Source organism: Corythoichthys intestinalis, chromosome 14 (genome assembly GCF_030265065.1).
Source record: "Corythoichthys intestinalis isolate RoL2023-P3 chromosome 14, ASM3026506v1, whole genome shotgun sequence".
Lineage (NCBI taxonomy): Eukaryota > Metazoa > Chordata > Actinopteri > Syngnathiformes > Syngnathidae > Corythoichthys > Corythoichthys intestinalis.
The window spans coordinates 15996580-16012694 of NC_080408.1; the positions used below are offsets into that span (position 1 = coordinate 15996580).

At 39.6% G+C, this 16115-nt stretch overlaps 1 protein-coding gene across 1 annotated transcript in view; it reads left to right on the plus strand.

The window, feature by feature from the left end:
* The first annotated feature begins 9897 nt into the window (after positions 1 to 9897).
* LOC130929535 (collagen alpha-1(XI) chain-like) overlaps positions 9898 to 16115 on the plus strand; it is a 540279-nt gene continuing 534061 nt past the window's right edge. The window contains exon 1 of the mRNA XM_057856736.1: positions 9898 to 10694. The gene's annotated coding sequence lies outside the window, so the exon portion shown is untranslated. The remainder of the gene's footprint in view (positions 10695 to 16115) is intronic.

Genomic DNA, 16115 nt, shown 5'->3' on the forward strand with positions numbered 1-16115 from the left:
CCTCCACAGATTTTCTATGGGGTTGAAATCTGGTGACTGGCTAGGCCACTCCAGGACCTTGAAATGCTTCTTACGAAACCACTCCTTTGTTGCCCTGTCTGTGTGTTTGGGATCATTGTCATGCTGAAAGACCCAGCCACGTCTCATCTTCAATGCCCTTGCTGATGGAAGGAGATTTTGACTCAAAATCTCTCGATACATGGCTCCATTCATTCTTTCCTTTACACAGATCAGTCGTCCTGGTCCCTTTGCGGAAAAACAGCCCCAAAGCATGATGTTTCCACCCCCATGCTTCGCAGTGGGCATGCTGTTCTTCAGATGCAATTCAGTATTCTTTTTCCTCCAAACACGAGAACCTGTGTTTTTACCAAAAAGTTATATTTTGGTTTCATCTGACCATAACACATTCTCCCAGTCCTCTTCTGGATCATCCAAATGCTCTCTAGCGAACCGCAGACGGACCTTGGACGTGTACTCGCTTCAGCGGGGGGACACGTCTGGCAGTGCAGGATTTGAGTCCCTGGCGGCGCATTGTGTTACTGATAGTAGCCTTTGTTACTGTGGTCCCAGCTCTCTGCAGGTCATTCACTAGGTCCCCCCGTGTGGTTCTGGGATTTTTGCTCACCGTTCTTGTTATCATTTTGATGCCACGGGGTGAGATCTTGCATGGAGCCCCAGATGGAGGGAGATTATCAGTGGTCTTGTATGTCTTCCATTTTCTAATAATTGCTCCCACAGTTGATGTCTTTACACTAAACGTTTTACCTATTGCAGATTCAGTCTTCCCAGCCTGGTGCGGGTCTACAATTTTGTCTCTGGTGTCCTTCGACAGTTCTTTGGTCTTGGCCATAGTAGAGTTTGGAGTGTGACTGACTGAAGTTGTGGACAGGTGTCTTTTATACCGATAATGAGTTAAAACAGGTGCCATTAATACAGGTAATGAGTGGAGCCTCGTTAGACCTCTTTGACAGCCAGAAATCTTGCTTGTTTGTAGGTGACCAAATACCTTTTTTCCACTCTAATTTGGAAATAAATTCTTTAAAAAAAATCAAACAATGTGATTTTCTGTCCCCCCCCCCCCCCCCACCCCCCCACCCCCCCCCCCGCCCACATTCTGTCTCTCGTGGTTGAGGTTTACCCATGTTGACAATTACAGGCCTCTCTAATCTTTTCAATTCGGAGAACTTGCACATTTGGTGGTTGACTAAATACTTATTTGCCCCACTGTATATTTAAACAGTGGACTAGAAACTAATCCAAAGCCAAATAAAACAATAGTATAAGATGAAACGGAAATTTTAGACTACGACCTTGATCCATTATTATGTTTGCTTAAAATGATTTCTTACATATTTTTGGGGTTTTCACTTACTCTTTATTATTATTATTATTATTTATTATAAATGTACTCTATGTTCTGACTTGACATAAAGAAACACAAACACCCCCAGTGACAATTATTAATGTGCAAACATGGTGTTGAGGACATTTGAGGACATTCGCCCATCCCAAGGTAGTCGGTCGTCATCAATGTACAAAAATGAACATGAAGGTGTCAGCGTGTGTGTGAAGTAGATTGTGTTCTTTGATGTTTTTTCATTCCAGCCACGGTTGGGAGGGGGATTCGTTTGATCACCCCTAAGGTAGAAAAACCAAGGAGTCTTTCCACTTTCTTTGGATTCTGTTTGCCTTAAATCTTTGTGGTTCCGCAAGGAATGATTCAAGGGTGATGTAACGGCTGTTCACTGGAGATTCTGGGAGCTACGAGCAAGCACAAAGGTGTTTAGCGAAGCTGTTCTACTACATACAAGTAGAAGCGGCAAGTGACTTTCATCAATAATTGATCAAAATGATCCCTTTTGAGATGTGCTTTAGAAATGTCAGATTGGAGATGTGTGGTAGTTCTCCATCCGATAATTCCACATTGACCATACTTTGTCTTTTTGTCATGGAGGCCTTAAATTTTTTTGGATGTTCAAACAAAAATTCAGGAGGGACACATAAGGATTTCACTTACTTAGACGTGTACTGTGCTCTTCCACTGTGCATTAGCTTGTACTTCTGTTCATGCCCTGCCTCCCCCTTGCAATCTGACGCTATCCTTTTACAGCCCCATTTTGAAAAGAGAATTGATTTGAAAACCATCCTCTACCTATATTTAATCAAACACAGTACAAAGATAAGGCATTGAATGTTCAAACTAATAAACTTTGTTTTTAATTTTAACAAACAACAATTTAGAATCTTATGTCTGCAACACATTTCCAAAAAAGCTGGGATAGAGACATGTTTACCAATGTGTTACATCACGTTTAATAAATATTTGGGAACTAAGGACACTATATGTTGAATATTTGAAGATGAAATTGTTTCCCATTCTTGCTTGATGTACACCTTCAGCTGTTCAACAGTCCAGGGTCTCCGTTGTTGTATTTTACACTTTATAATGCGTATTTTCAATGGAGCTACAGTATACTACTCCACATGGCCAAGACCAAAGAGCTGTCGAAGGACACCAGAGACAAAGTTTTAGACCTGCACCAGGTTGGGAAGACTGAATTTGCAATAGGTAAAACGCTTGGTGTAAAGAAATCAACTGTGGGAGCAATTATTAGAAAATGGAAGACATACAAGACCACTGATAATCTCCCTCAATCTGGGGCTCCATGCAAGATCTCACCCTGTGGCGTCAAAATGATAACAAGAACAGTGGGCAAAAATCCCAGAACCACACAGGGGGACCTAGTGAATGACTTCCAGAGAGCTGGGACCACAATAACAAAGGCTACTATCAGTAACACAATGCGCCGCCAGGGACTCAAATCCTGCACTGCCAGACGTGTCCCCCTGCTGAAGAAATACACATCCAGGCCCAGAACAGGGCTGGGAGAATGTGTTCTGGTCAGATGGAACCAAAATACAACTTTTTGGTAGAAACACAGGTTCTCGTTTTTGGAGGAGAAAAAATATTGAATTGCATCCGAAGAACACCATACCCACTGTGAAGCACGGGGGTGGAAACATCATGCTTTGAGACTATTCTTCTGCAAAGGGACCAGGACGACTGATCTGTGTAAAGGAAAGAATGAATGGGGCCATGTATCGAGAGATTTTGAGTGAAAATCTCCTTCCATCAGCAAGGGCATTGAAGATGAGACGTGGCTGGGTCTTTCAGCATGACAATGATCCCAAACACACAGCCAGGGCAACAAAGGAGTGGCTTCGTAAGAGGCATTTCAAAGTCCTGGAGTGGTCTAGCCAGTCTCCAGAGCTCAACTCCACAGAAAATCTGTGGAGGGAGTTGAAAGTCCGTGTTGCCCAACGACAGCCCCAAAACATCACTGCTCTAGAGGAGATCTGCATGGAGGAATGGGCCAAAATACCAGCAACAGTGTGTGAAAAGCGTGAGAAGACTTATAGAAAATGTTTGGCCTCCGTTATTGCCAAAAAGGCTACGTAACAAAGTATTGAAATGAACTTTTGGTATTGACCAAATACTTATTTTCCACCATAATTTGCAAATAAATTCTTTAAAAATCAAACAATGTGATTTTCTGTTTTTTTTTTTTACATTCTGTCTCTAATGGTTGAGGTTTACCCATGTTGAAAATTACAGGCCTCTCTAATATTTTCAAGTGGGAGAACTTGCACGATTAGTGGTTGACTAAATACTTATTTGCCCCACTGTATATCACCATTTCGATATTTTGTCACACCCCTATTTAAGATACACGTTTTGAGTTACAATCAGGATCATGGAACCAAACACATCTCAGAGTGCTTCTGCATTTCACTTTGTACTGGCTGTAATTTAAAAAACGATTTTGAACAGAAATGCCTCATGAATTGCCAGGTTTTGCTTGTGCAGCGGTGTGTCGATACATCAGTATTCTTGCAATGTAAACACTGCCTGAGGCGTGCTTTACCCCCGCCGCTCCGCAGCCTCTCTAATGACCCAACTGTGTCGGTTGAGCGCTCTGCCGTGCTTTGCCGTTAACACTCCCGTCACACAAAGAGGCAAAGAGAGAGGCTCCCCTTAAGACGCCTCCTCACCGTAATCTGACTGTTCCTGCTTTAGCACCGGAGATGAAAGTCGGTGACAAGGAATTTGGACTTTAGCCGCAGAGACACATGGATGTGTTCGTGGAGAAGATGAAGTATGTGGGAGCTAAAGGAGGGGTACTCAAATACAAAACTTAATTCAATTCAATTCAATTTTGTTTGTATAGCCCTAGATCACAAAAATGTTGTCTCAAAGGGCTTTGCAGAGGCAATATGATACACAATCAGAAACAGCAAACGAAGCAACAAAGATGAATAAATAAATTCAAGTCCTGGGTATCCCCCATCCTTAGACCCTCCATGTCAGCAAGGAAAAACTCCAAAAACTCCAGAGTCTTCGGGAGAAAACGAGAAACCTTGGGGAGTACCACAGTCAGGAGAGATCCACTCCCAGGACGGATCGACAGGAAGCCCCAGGACCGCTAATGGGAATTAGAAGGCGAAGTTACAGTCCGTAAAAAATGCGGTGGAGTAAATGAACAAGAAGAGGTCCATCTAGCCAGATGAGACGGGGGTAGCAACGAGGACGTCCATCCAGCTTGGGGTCCGGACAGTCAGGAGGCTGCAGCTGAAAAATAGCCCCTCCCCAGAGGGGAGGGGGGAAAGGGGACACCGGGTGACTAGTGATGAAGAGACTAAACAACTAGATATTAACATTAGAAAATAGAAATAACGTAAGATAAGTGGTAGGTAGAGTGAGAAGAAAGGAGATAGAACTCAGTGGCTGTACTTCCCCCAGCTTTATAGCTTCTAGTGCAGCTTAGACCAAACTTTGAGTCTACTCCGACTTCAACTAGCCTGACCATAAGCTTTGCTGAATAGGAACGTTTTTAATCTAATCTTAAATGTGCAGACTGTCTGGGCTTCTTTAATATTAGCTGGAAGCTGATTCCATAAAACAGGGGCTTGGTGGCTAAAGGCTCTAGCTCCGACAGTACTCTTAGAAACCCTGGGAACTACCAGTAGACCTGCATTCTGAGAGCGGAGTGTTCTGTTGGGGCGGTATGGAACCAGAGCATCGGAGAGATAAGATGGCCCCAACCCATTAATGGTCTTAAATGTAACTTAAAGGGCCATGACAAATTTTATTCAATGAGCCAAAGGTCAATTTATTGAGGCTGGGAAGGCAATAAATATTGTAACATTTTTAGTTCATATAATCACGTAGGTTTGGTCTCAGTATCGGTAGGGACGATATAACAAGCATAACCTGCATGTACACTTTTTTCTGGGCACGGACCATTAATAAGAGATTGGGGTCACGGCTAAATTTCCTGCCAATATGAACCTCATTAATTGATAGGCTAAATGATCAATGCAAAATAAGTTTATATCGACTTAAACTAACTTTCACGTGTACTGGTTCAGGCGATACACCGTTCGATTCAAACCTTTGTTTTAGAAAATCTACTAAAGAAACATTTTGAAAACTTACGTATATATACAAATTAGGGCTGTCAAAATTATCGCATTAACGGGCGGTAATTCATTTTTTTAATTAATCACGTTCAAATATTTGACGCAATTAATGCACATGCCCCGCTCAAACAGATTAAAATGACAGCACAGTGTCATGTCCACTTGTTACTTGTGTGTTTTGTCGCCCTCTGCTGGCGCTTGCTGCGACTGATTTTATGGGTTTAGGCACCATGAGCATGGTGTAATTATTGACATCAACAATGGCGAGCTACTAGTTTATTTTTTGATTGAAAATTTTACAAGTCTTTCTATCCATGGATTGCTTTAACAGAATGTTAATGTTAATGCCATCTTGTTGATTTATTGTTATAATAAACAAATACAGTACTTATGTACAGTATGTTGAATGTATATATCTGTCTTGTGTCTTATCTTTCCATTCCAACAATAATTTACAGAAAAATATGGCATATTTTATACATGGTTTGAATTGCGATTAATTACGATTAATTAATTTTAAGCTGTGATTAATTCGATGAAAAATTTTAATCGTTTGACAGCCCTAACATAAATGTCTGGATTTTATTAGCAAATTTAAATTACATTATTTGAACACAACTTATATTAAAATACACAATGAATGGAAACTTGTTAATAATATCTGAACTATCCGGAATGCAAAAAAATAAACATTGGCCTTAAGGCTAGTCAACATTGGCTAAGTAAATATCAATGAAAAAAAACGTTATCGTCAGGGTTTAACAAAAATAAATAAAAATGGAACCTTCCTTCCGGTAAAACACAACTGTTCTTGTCCACAAGCACAGCTAAACTCAACAAAAAAATGAAATTTTTTTAACTGTACTACGATTAATGTATGATTATCTGCAAAAAATGTCAGCATAGGCTTCAAATAAAAATGTTTTTGAAATGAATAATGTTGAAAATAAATACAGGTCATCAGCATATCAAACATGCGTTTCAGGGGAAAAATGGACCGCCAGATTCAGCAAGTGAAAAGACAAATTGACAATCTAAATTACCTATATAACAGAACTTATTATATAACGCAAATAAGGCTGCTTAAAAGTTGGTGGGGACAATTTGAGCATCCTGAAAAGTTGCTAGTGTTATGTCCCTACTGTCCCTATGCAAACCTATGCCCTTATTTGGAGTGATCATTTGTGAAAGTGTAATTGCTGAGGGGACTTTGAATGCACCTAAAACAAACAAAAAAATAACTTTACCTGTGAGTTTGTTTGCGATTAAAAAAAAAAAGTATTAAAAAAAAAAATCGGCCAAAAACGCACACTCAGGACCTTAAGCGTTAAATTATATATTTTTAAATTTAGTAGGACACATTTAATTCTATTATATTTGGTATTAAAAATACATTGCTGATAATTATTGTTTTCCCATGTGCTTATATAACTCAAATATGTACCTATTTAATTCCGTTTTGAGTGAAATTATTACAATATTATAATTTAAAAAAAAACATTTTTGACATACAAAAACATTATTACGTCGGACTTAAAGACTTGTAGGCTCTAATAAGCCACAATTTTTCTATTTTACTAAAATATGTTATTAGAAACACATATATTATTGCCATTGATTTAAAAATCTATAATATTTAGTATATGTTCTGACCTACGGAGAGTGCCATGTTTTGCGCACGCAGTGCACGCTGGGGGTGATGACGCGGTTGGCCTGGGCTGGGAGAATAACTGTGCTAGCTAGTAAGCGAAGCCAGTATTACGACTGGCATGATTTTGTCACATTCGGCTGCTGGTCAGATTGTTTTGTTACAGAGATGTGAGATGAGTTCCCAACGTCGTACCTGCATACAATTCCAGCTCATCACCACTTTCTTCAAACCGATCCTAGGCGGCTTGCCGAGATATTTCCTTGCTGCCATTTGACAATTTGTATATCCATTCATTGCTAGTTGTATCATTGCCTTTTTTTCCCGTTTGTCTGCCTCTCACTGCGGGTTTGCCTTAGTTTTTTTTAAATTGATCCCAACCTACTGTCACAGACCCTTTTTGTGTGTTGCTTTACGCGATAGAGTGTTCTTTTGTGTGTTCAATAAACCCTTTTACGCAATCCCTACGTTATTGTTGTCTGCTTGCTTTCTGAAGTGAACCGCGTTTTCTAATTCCGTGGTCAAGCAAGCCGCACTTTCTATTCAGTTGCATTTCCCTTTCAGGTTTTATTGCACAGACAACAAATGTGGGTTGCAATTGCTTTATAAGGAAAATCATGACTCAAATGTTACGCTGAAGTACAGTCCTGTTGTCTATGTGATTGTCTGGTGCATGGGAAACGTGGGTTCGAATCTCGCTGTGGACCGTGATTTAATTGCTTTTGCTGCTCGTTTTGTGAAATATTGAAAGTGCTGTCCTGGTCATCCCTTTTCCGCTCGGGTTCAAATCGGAAGGGCAGAACCGACGACATTATGTAGCTAACGAGTGACACTTTGGAAGTATGGCAGCACTGTCCAGTAATGTCACCGCCCAGAGTGCATTGTGTCGTGAGCAACAATGGCGACCTACTAGTTAAACTAATTTTTCAAATTTTATAAAATCGAAAACATCAAGAGAGGTTTGAATATCAAATTAATATTAGGGCTGTCAAAATTATTGCGTTAACGGGCGGTAATTAATTTTTAAAAATTAATCATTGACGCAATTACGCACATGCCCCGCTCAAACAGATTAAAATGACAGCACAGTGCAATGCCAACTTGTTACTTGTGTTTTCTGGAGTTTTGTCGCCCTCTGCAGGTGCTTGGGTGCGACTGATTTTATGGGCTTAAGCACCTATGAGCATTGTGTAATTATTGACATCAACAATGGCAGGCTACTAGTTTATTTTTTGATTGAAAATTTTACAGATTTTATTCAAACGAAATCATTAAGAGGGGTTTTAATATAAAATTTCTATAACTTGTACTAACATTTATCTTTTAAGAACTACAAGTCTTTCTATCCATGGATCGCTTTAACAGAATGTTAATAATGTTAATGCCATCTTGTTGATTTATTGTTATAATAAACAAATACAGTACTTATGTACTATATGTTGAATGTATATATCCATCTTGTGTCTTATCTTTCTATTCCAACAATAATTTACAGAAAAATATGGCATATTTTATAGATGGTTTGAATTGCGATTAATTACGATTAATTAATTTTTAAACCTAATTAACTTGATTAAAAAATGTAATTGTTTGACAGCCCTAATTAATATATCTCATACTAGCATTTATCTTTTAAGAACTACAAGCTCTCTGTCCGTGGTTCCCTTTAACCCTTTAACACTGAACGTGTCGGCAGCGACGCGTTTACGCATATCGTCTTTGAAGCTTCGTCACGCTGTAATTATGTCACCCACGTGCCGCTGGTTGGTCTCGTTTGAAAGTGTGGAAGTTGATGTCCACACCAGTTTTTATTTGAAGTCAATCGGCCAAGAAAAATGGGAGATAATGTCATTTGAGTTTTATAGTTTTATTGCACTCATAAATATGCATTAAGAATGGACCATGTATCCATCTCCATATTTCCATCATTTCTTGTCCTTTTTCAAAACCGAAAGCAGCACAAAAGACTACATATCCCAAGAGCCGTTGTGATGTCAAGAAGGACGAACCGAATGTGATCATTTTTAATAAATTTTCGAGCGAGACGCCAACTATTGAAAGGGAGGCATGCGAAGCAAGCAACGGCCGGTTGGTTTGCGCAAGCGACTTTGAAATGTGCAGAATGAATCTAAAACTATATTTAGCGCTAGCTAATGCATTATTTCATTTACTCAAGGAAGAAGATGAGCCATATTTGTCGTTGTTTTCTTGGGATGAGTCGGTGTCTCGGCGAGTAGAAGTGACAGCAGCGCGCAAACGGCGAAAGAGTAGGCTGTGTGAAGTTGTGTGTGATGCAGCTCCGTGACCTGTTCAAGAAGAAGCTTTATTGAGTGCGCAAAAAAACCCCAAAAAACTATTGGGTCGCATGCCTGAAAATTTTGAATTGAACTGAACTACTTGTCAATATTTTTTTAAATACTTTTTTTCAATATTATATATACTTTTTCTTCACTATAATCTTTTCAATTTTTATGTAGATGTGTGTTGGAGAAGCTTGATTGCATGTACGTATATACTTTTGATAAGGTGATGGGTACAACACCTAACTTCACAAAGAGATATCCTCCAAACCCTTTTTGTGTTAGATGATATATATACAGTGGGGAGAACAAGTACTTGTTCTCCCCACTGTATATATTTTTCTCACTATTTTGAACAGTATATAACCTTGTTTTGACCATAGTATGTGTAAAGGCCAAAAACACCATACGCCATACCTGCTGTTTGTGTTGAATTGTCAAACATAAAACTATTCAGTCTTATTTTTTTCTATTGAATGTTTATCCTAACAAGTTGAATAAATATTATCAAGCTTCAAAATGGTTGGTCGAGCATGTTTGGTTGTCAATGGGACATCAACATTACAAATTTTGAAAAAAGATTTGGGGATTTTTTTGTCTTTTCGGGTCCAAAATGTGGATTATAATTGGTCAGTGAAGAAAACAACAGTTTAGACATGAAGTTCAAGGTTTCCTGAAAAAAGGGACCCAACCTGGCCATTGTAAACAATTTTTTCTTTGAAATATAAAGGTAATATCAAATGCATGGAAATTCGGCCAAAATAGGCTTAGGTGTTAAAGGGTTAAAGGGTGACGGTTATTGGGCCGAATGGCTCTGCCAATGATGTGTCCGTTATTTTTCTTTTTTTAAACCTAATATCCAGACCGCCCTTACCTTAACCCCCAGGCCAACATCTAATCATCACCATCATTACCGCAGTTTTTTCCAACAACCACTTTCCTACTAACATGTCTAACGTGGTACAAATCAGCATAATGTGCTACAATGAAGAAACCAGACAAATGGATCACAAAACAAATGTTGTAATTTTACTTCTAATTTCCACAATATACACACACTTAGTAGGCCTTACAATGAATTCTAACTGTGACCTTGATTCCAGCTATGGGTAGATTTTTTAATTTTTTATTCAGTTCAGTGGGAACCTGATTTTGTAGTACATGTTTCTATCAGGACTCATTTAGTAACGGAGCCATTACCACATTTAAATGGATGAAACTAGAAATGTTTGTGTACAGCCAAAGACAAAGCATATGAGCTTCCGGTAAGAAATGTTTGGTTAATTTGTTAAGCAGTTTTTTTTGTTAATTGATCTGTGCTTGATTATCCTATAGTAACCAGTGTATTTCTTGCTTAGCATCATAATAGTAGCCTATATTTATGTACCATTTGTATGTTGATAACCTGCTTCAAGTAATGGGGCCAGTTCTTTGTTAATTAGCATCTTGATTTACTGGAAGTATTAAGAATGCCTTTTCTTAAACAACAAACATAAAAATAGGACATTTAAAATTCGCATTGCTGCCTTGCCTTTTATTTCCTCATTTGCACCTTTTACCTGCGCAGCCTCTAAAGGGCATCTGTCACTTCAGTAAAGGTTGTTTTGTTTGCTTGTGCTACTGAGCGCATCATTTTTCTTCAAGAACAGCCACTGCTGTGCATAAACAATGCTGAGTGCCAGTTTGATGAAAATGATAAGAACAGTGTGATGGGTTCATGCATCAGGAATGATAGGACAGGGCCTCATTTACTGCACACCCCTGGTTTTCTATTGCTGTGAATTAAGACATATCGGATCAAGAGTCCAAATGAGAAGGAAAACGCTTCTTCGTTCTCTCGAGCTATCATCTCGTCACACTTGTTTTGGCTTAAAGTAGGGTTATCAAATTTATTGCGTTAACGGCGGTAATGAATTTTTAAAAAAATTAATCACGTTAAATAATTAACGCATGCGCTGCACGACCCACTCACGCATTGTCGCGTTCAATCTATAGACCCTACTCACGTGACGTCACAGCCACGCCCCCGTGCCATGTTGTCCGGATACTAGTCATGTTAATGCATTAGCGCTTCGTAAATTCCTCCTATTATGGCGTGTTTTTCTGCTCGTTAACATTAAACAATGAAAATGGTGAAGTCGTGTGTGGCGGTCGGTTGCAAAAACAGAGAAGATAGACGGAGAGACTTGAATTTTTACCGTATTCCGAGAGACCCGAAGAGGAGACCGCGATTGACTGCTGCAATTCGATGAGGAAACTGGGCTCCAAACGACTACCACAGATTATGTAGTAGTCATTTTATATCTGGTAAGATGCATTTAATATATATTTAGAGGGTTTTGGGCTGACAACCACAATTAAGATCATTGCTAGGCTAATCGCCGACAACATACACGTATGTATGTAGTGAGTGCTATCGCTAAACCATATAAACATTAAAAGCCCTAGCTCCATTGACAAATGACATGAAATACATTAGACTTGACAGTGGATGTTAGCAAGAACAAAAGATTTTGAATTGAAAATTTCGTAACTCACCTTCCGAGCACAAGATTCCTGCCGAATTTTCGTGTACGAGGACGTGTTTCACCCAACCAGCAACGTAGCATTTATAAGCCTCCAAGCTCTTAAAGTTTTTCAAACTTTCGTGAGAATAGGCTGATTTTGTGTGGACAAGATAGTTGTAAATATCAGGATATCTATCAGATGTCAGGCGAAGCCAGCGGGTCGAAAAACATCGATTTAGGCATCAAATACGGATCTGGCGAATGGATAAACTGAAGCTTTTCCACGTAACGCCTTTTATGCAACGGATCCAATGAGTTTACAGCGTCAGATAACACCGGGGCTTCCATGAATTGCTTTATAACTTGCTCGACTAATTGAAAACAATGAGAATAGGTCTGAAAAAGAGGTACAATATGGCGGCCGGAAACAGCGACACGCCCATTTTGTGACGTAGGTGAGTAGGGTCTATACAGACGCCGTTTTACCAATAGATAGTACGAAAAGGCCGCGTATAATGAGTAGAGAGAATTTTTACAGCCTTTGGAGCCATTTTTTATGTGGCTAAAGCCTTACAAGCCTCTCTCAGCAATGAAAAATAACGTGGGAGGCAATGTGGGGAAGAAAGGTAGTAGTTGATCATTTTCTTAACACCCTATGTTCTTTCTCAACGCAGAGAATATATATCAATTGGTGCCCCTACGCACAGTCATGGTTGCACTTCCCATCATGCATTTGGACAGAAGCTAAATGGCTGCAGTATCATTTACTGAAAGCTCAACAAATACACTAGATGGCAATATTTAGTCGTAATATACAAAATCACATTTATCCTTTAAGAATTACAAGTCTTTCTATCCGTGGATCCCTCTCACAGAAAGAATGTTAATAATGTAAATGCCATCTTGAGGATTTATTGTCATAATAAACAAATACAGTACTTATGTACTGCATGTTAAATGTATATATTCGTCCGAGTTTTATTCATTTTTTTCTTAATGCATTGCCAGAATGTATATGATCAGGAAAAATTATCGGGAATGATTGGATTTGAATCGGGAGCAAAAAAAAAAGCAATCGGATTGGGAAATATCGGGATCAGCAGATATTCAAACTAAAACGATCGGGAGCAAAAAAACATGATCGGAACAATCCTAATTCTTACCTATTGGGCCCTTCACCCAGCTGTTGAGGGATTTGCTGCCAGCTCCTTTATTTTATTTTTTAATCCCTCAACCTCGTTTCCTTACAAGGCATGTCTACATAATGAAATATAAATCTTAAATTTAAAATATCATATTCCTCGGTGCCTTTAACTTTTACAAATATCTTAATTTTTTCCCCCTCTCAATAACATTGTGAAGAGAGAAGACAGAACTCTGAACAAGGGTGACTAGCGGGAACAATACAAAAATATAAATTTTACCACAAAATACATACAGTGGGGCAAATAAGTATTTAGGCAATCACCAACTGTGCAAGTTCTCCTACTTGAAAAGATTAGAGAGGCCTGTAATTGTCAACATGGGTAAACCTCAACCATGAGAGACAGAACGTGGGGAGAAAAAAAAACAGAAAATCACATTGTTTGATTTTTTTTTAAAGAATTTATTTGCAAATCATGGTGGAAAATAAGTATTTGGTCAATACCAAAAGTTCATCTCAATACTTTGTTATGTACCCTTTGTTGGCAATAACGGAGGACAAACGTTTTCTTTAACTCTTCACAAGCTTTTCACACACTGTTGCTGGTATTTTGGCTCATTCCTCCATGCAGATCTCTTCTAGAGCAGTGATGTTTTGGGGCTGTCGTTGGGCAACACGGACTTTCAACTCCCTCCACAGATTTTCTATGGGGTTGAGATCTGGAGACTGGCTAGGCCACTCCAGGACCTTGAAATGCAGTCGTCCTGGTCCCTTTGCGGAAAAACAGCCCCAAAGCATGATGTTTCCACCCCAATGCTTCACAGTGGGTATGGTGTTCTTCGGATACAATTCAGTATTCTTTCTCTTCCAAACACGAGAACATGTGTTTTTACCAAAAAGTTCTAATTTGGTTTCATCTGACCATAACACATTCTCCCTGTCCTCTTCTAGATCATCCAAATGCTCTCTAGCGAACCGCAGACGGGCCTGGACATGTACTTTCTTCAGCAGGGGGACACGTCTGGCAGTGCAGGATTTGAGTCCCTGGCGGCGCATTGTGTTATTGATCATAGCCTTTGTTACTTAGGTTCCCCCGTGCGGTTGTGGGATTTTTGCTCACCATTCTTGTTATCATTTTGATGCCACGGGGTGAGATCTTGCATGGAGCCCCAGATCGAGGGAGATTATCAGTGGTCTTGTATGTCTTCCATTTTCTAATAATTGCTCCCACTGTTGATTTCTTTACATCAAGCATTTTACCTATTGCAGATTCAGTCTTCCCAGCCTGGTGCAGGTCTACAGTTTTGTTTCTGGTGTCCTTCGACAGCTTTGGTCTTGGCCATAGTGGAGTTTGGAGTTTGACTGACTGAGGTTGTGGACAGGTGTCTTTTATACCGATAATGAGTTAATACAGGTGCCATTAATACAGATAACGAGTGGAGCCTCGTTAGACCTCGTTAGAAGAAGTTAGACCTATTTGACAGCCAGAAATCTTGTTTGTTTGTAGGTGACTATATACTTATTTTCTGCTCTAATTTGGAAATAAATTCTTCCAGGTTTACCAATGTTGACAATTACAGGCCTTTCTAATCTTTTCAAGTAGGAGAACTTGCACAATTGGTGGTTGACTAAATACTTATTTGCCCCACTGTAGATATATCGAATGTGCTGCTCGTCTTTAAGTCACTGTGGCGCTGCCTTACCACAACAAAGAACTTTTTACGTTGAAATTCTTGTGAATAAATGCCTAAATCCCTGAATTGTTTATAGATATGGACGTAAAACAGCCTCGATTCTTTGTTAAAAGAGCAAAGAACCGGGCAGTTAGCATTTATTTTACGTAAATATTGCAAACTATGATGCTAATACCGTAGCAGCTAATTTCTCTCGTTAATTTTTTTCACAGTGTTTCAAAATGCATGCATGGTGCGAAAAATATAATAATTACATCGAATCCTTGAACAAATCACTCCTGATACAATCCTTCCTGTTTCTATGTGGTGGACGGGGGGTTGTAATCATCTAAAAGTGACGGTGCCCTTCTGAGTGTGGCCAACCGTCGCCGGTGCATGTGAACGTGAGTGACAGTTCCGAGGTCAGGAGTCGCTTCTTACTGCCAGCTGATTAGCATCATCCCTACAGCCGAGCAGCTGCCCATGACTTTAGGGGACATTTAACAAGGTGGCACCACTCTTTACGGGTTACGGTTTGGCAATGGCAGCCAATCACCCTTTCCAAAATGCGTCATCGTATACTCCATTTTGTCACCGGGGAACTATTGTTTCACAGTCAGTTAACTTGAATAGTGCACTTCACTCACATTGTTTATTCGTTTAAGGTGCCATCCAACATCCCAACAACACATTGGCATGTTGGAAATCTGTTGGGAGTGAGTCTGAATGCTTCTGTGCAGCAGTGTTTGTCTGTTACCGCTTTCACTTTGCGATTGCCTGATGACTATGATGACTAGTTTAGCATGACCAAAAGTCCTCTTTTGCCCGGACATGTCCACTTTTTATATCCTGTCCGGTGGGGATTTATAAATTCATGAAAACGTCAGTTTTTCATTATTTTTTATGGGACCAATTAGTGTGTGTGTTGAAATTAACGCTTTGCACAGACTACCACGGCACTGTGCTGCCTGTGATGTGTTCCCAGAGAGCCTGCCCAGTTGTTTAGACTTTTATTGTGATCGATACGTATATAATCAAACGCTCATGTACCCAAAAGACTAATTAAGTCAAAAATGCATTTATTCTACTTTGGATACAAATTTGCGCATGCGTACGCAGCCACAGACTAGCTTTATTATGGTGTCATTCCCAAACAAACCTTTGTCATGCCACTGAAGCCGTGAGCTCACAGGCTATCGGTATGTACTCTTGCTACAGTGGGGCAAATACGTATTTAGTCAACCACTAATTGTGCAAGTTCTCCCACTTGAAAATATTAGAGAGGTCTGTAATTAACAACATGGGTAAACCTCAACCATGAGAGACAGAATGTGGAAACCCCCCCCCCCCCCAGAAAATCAC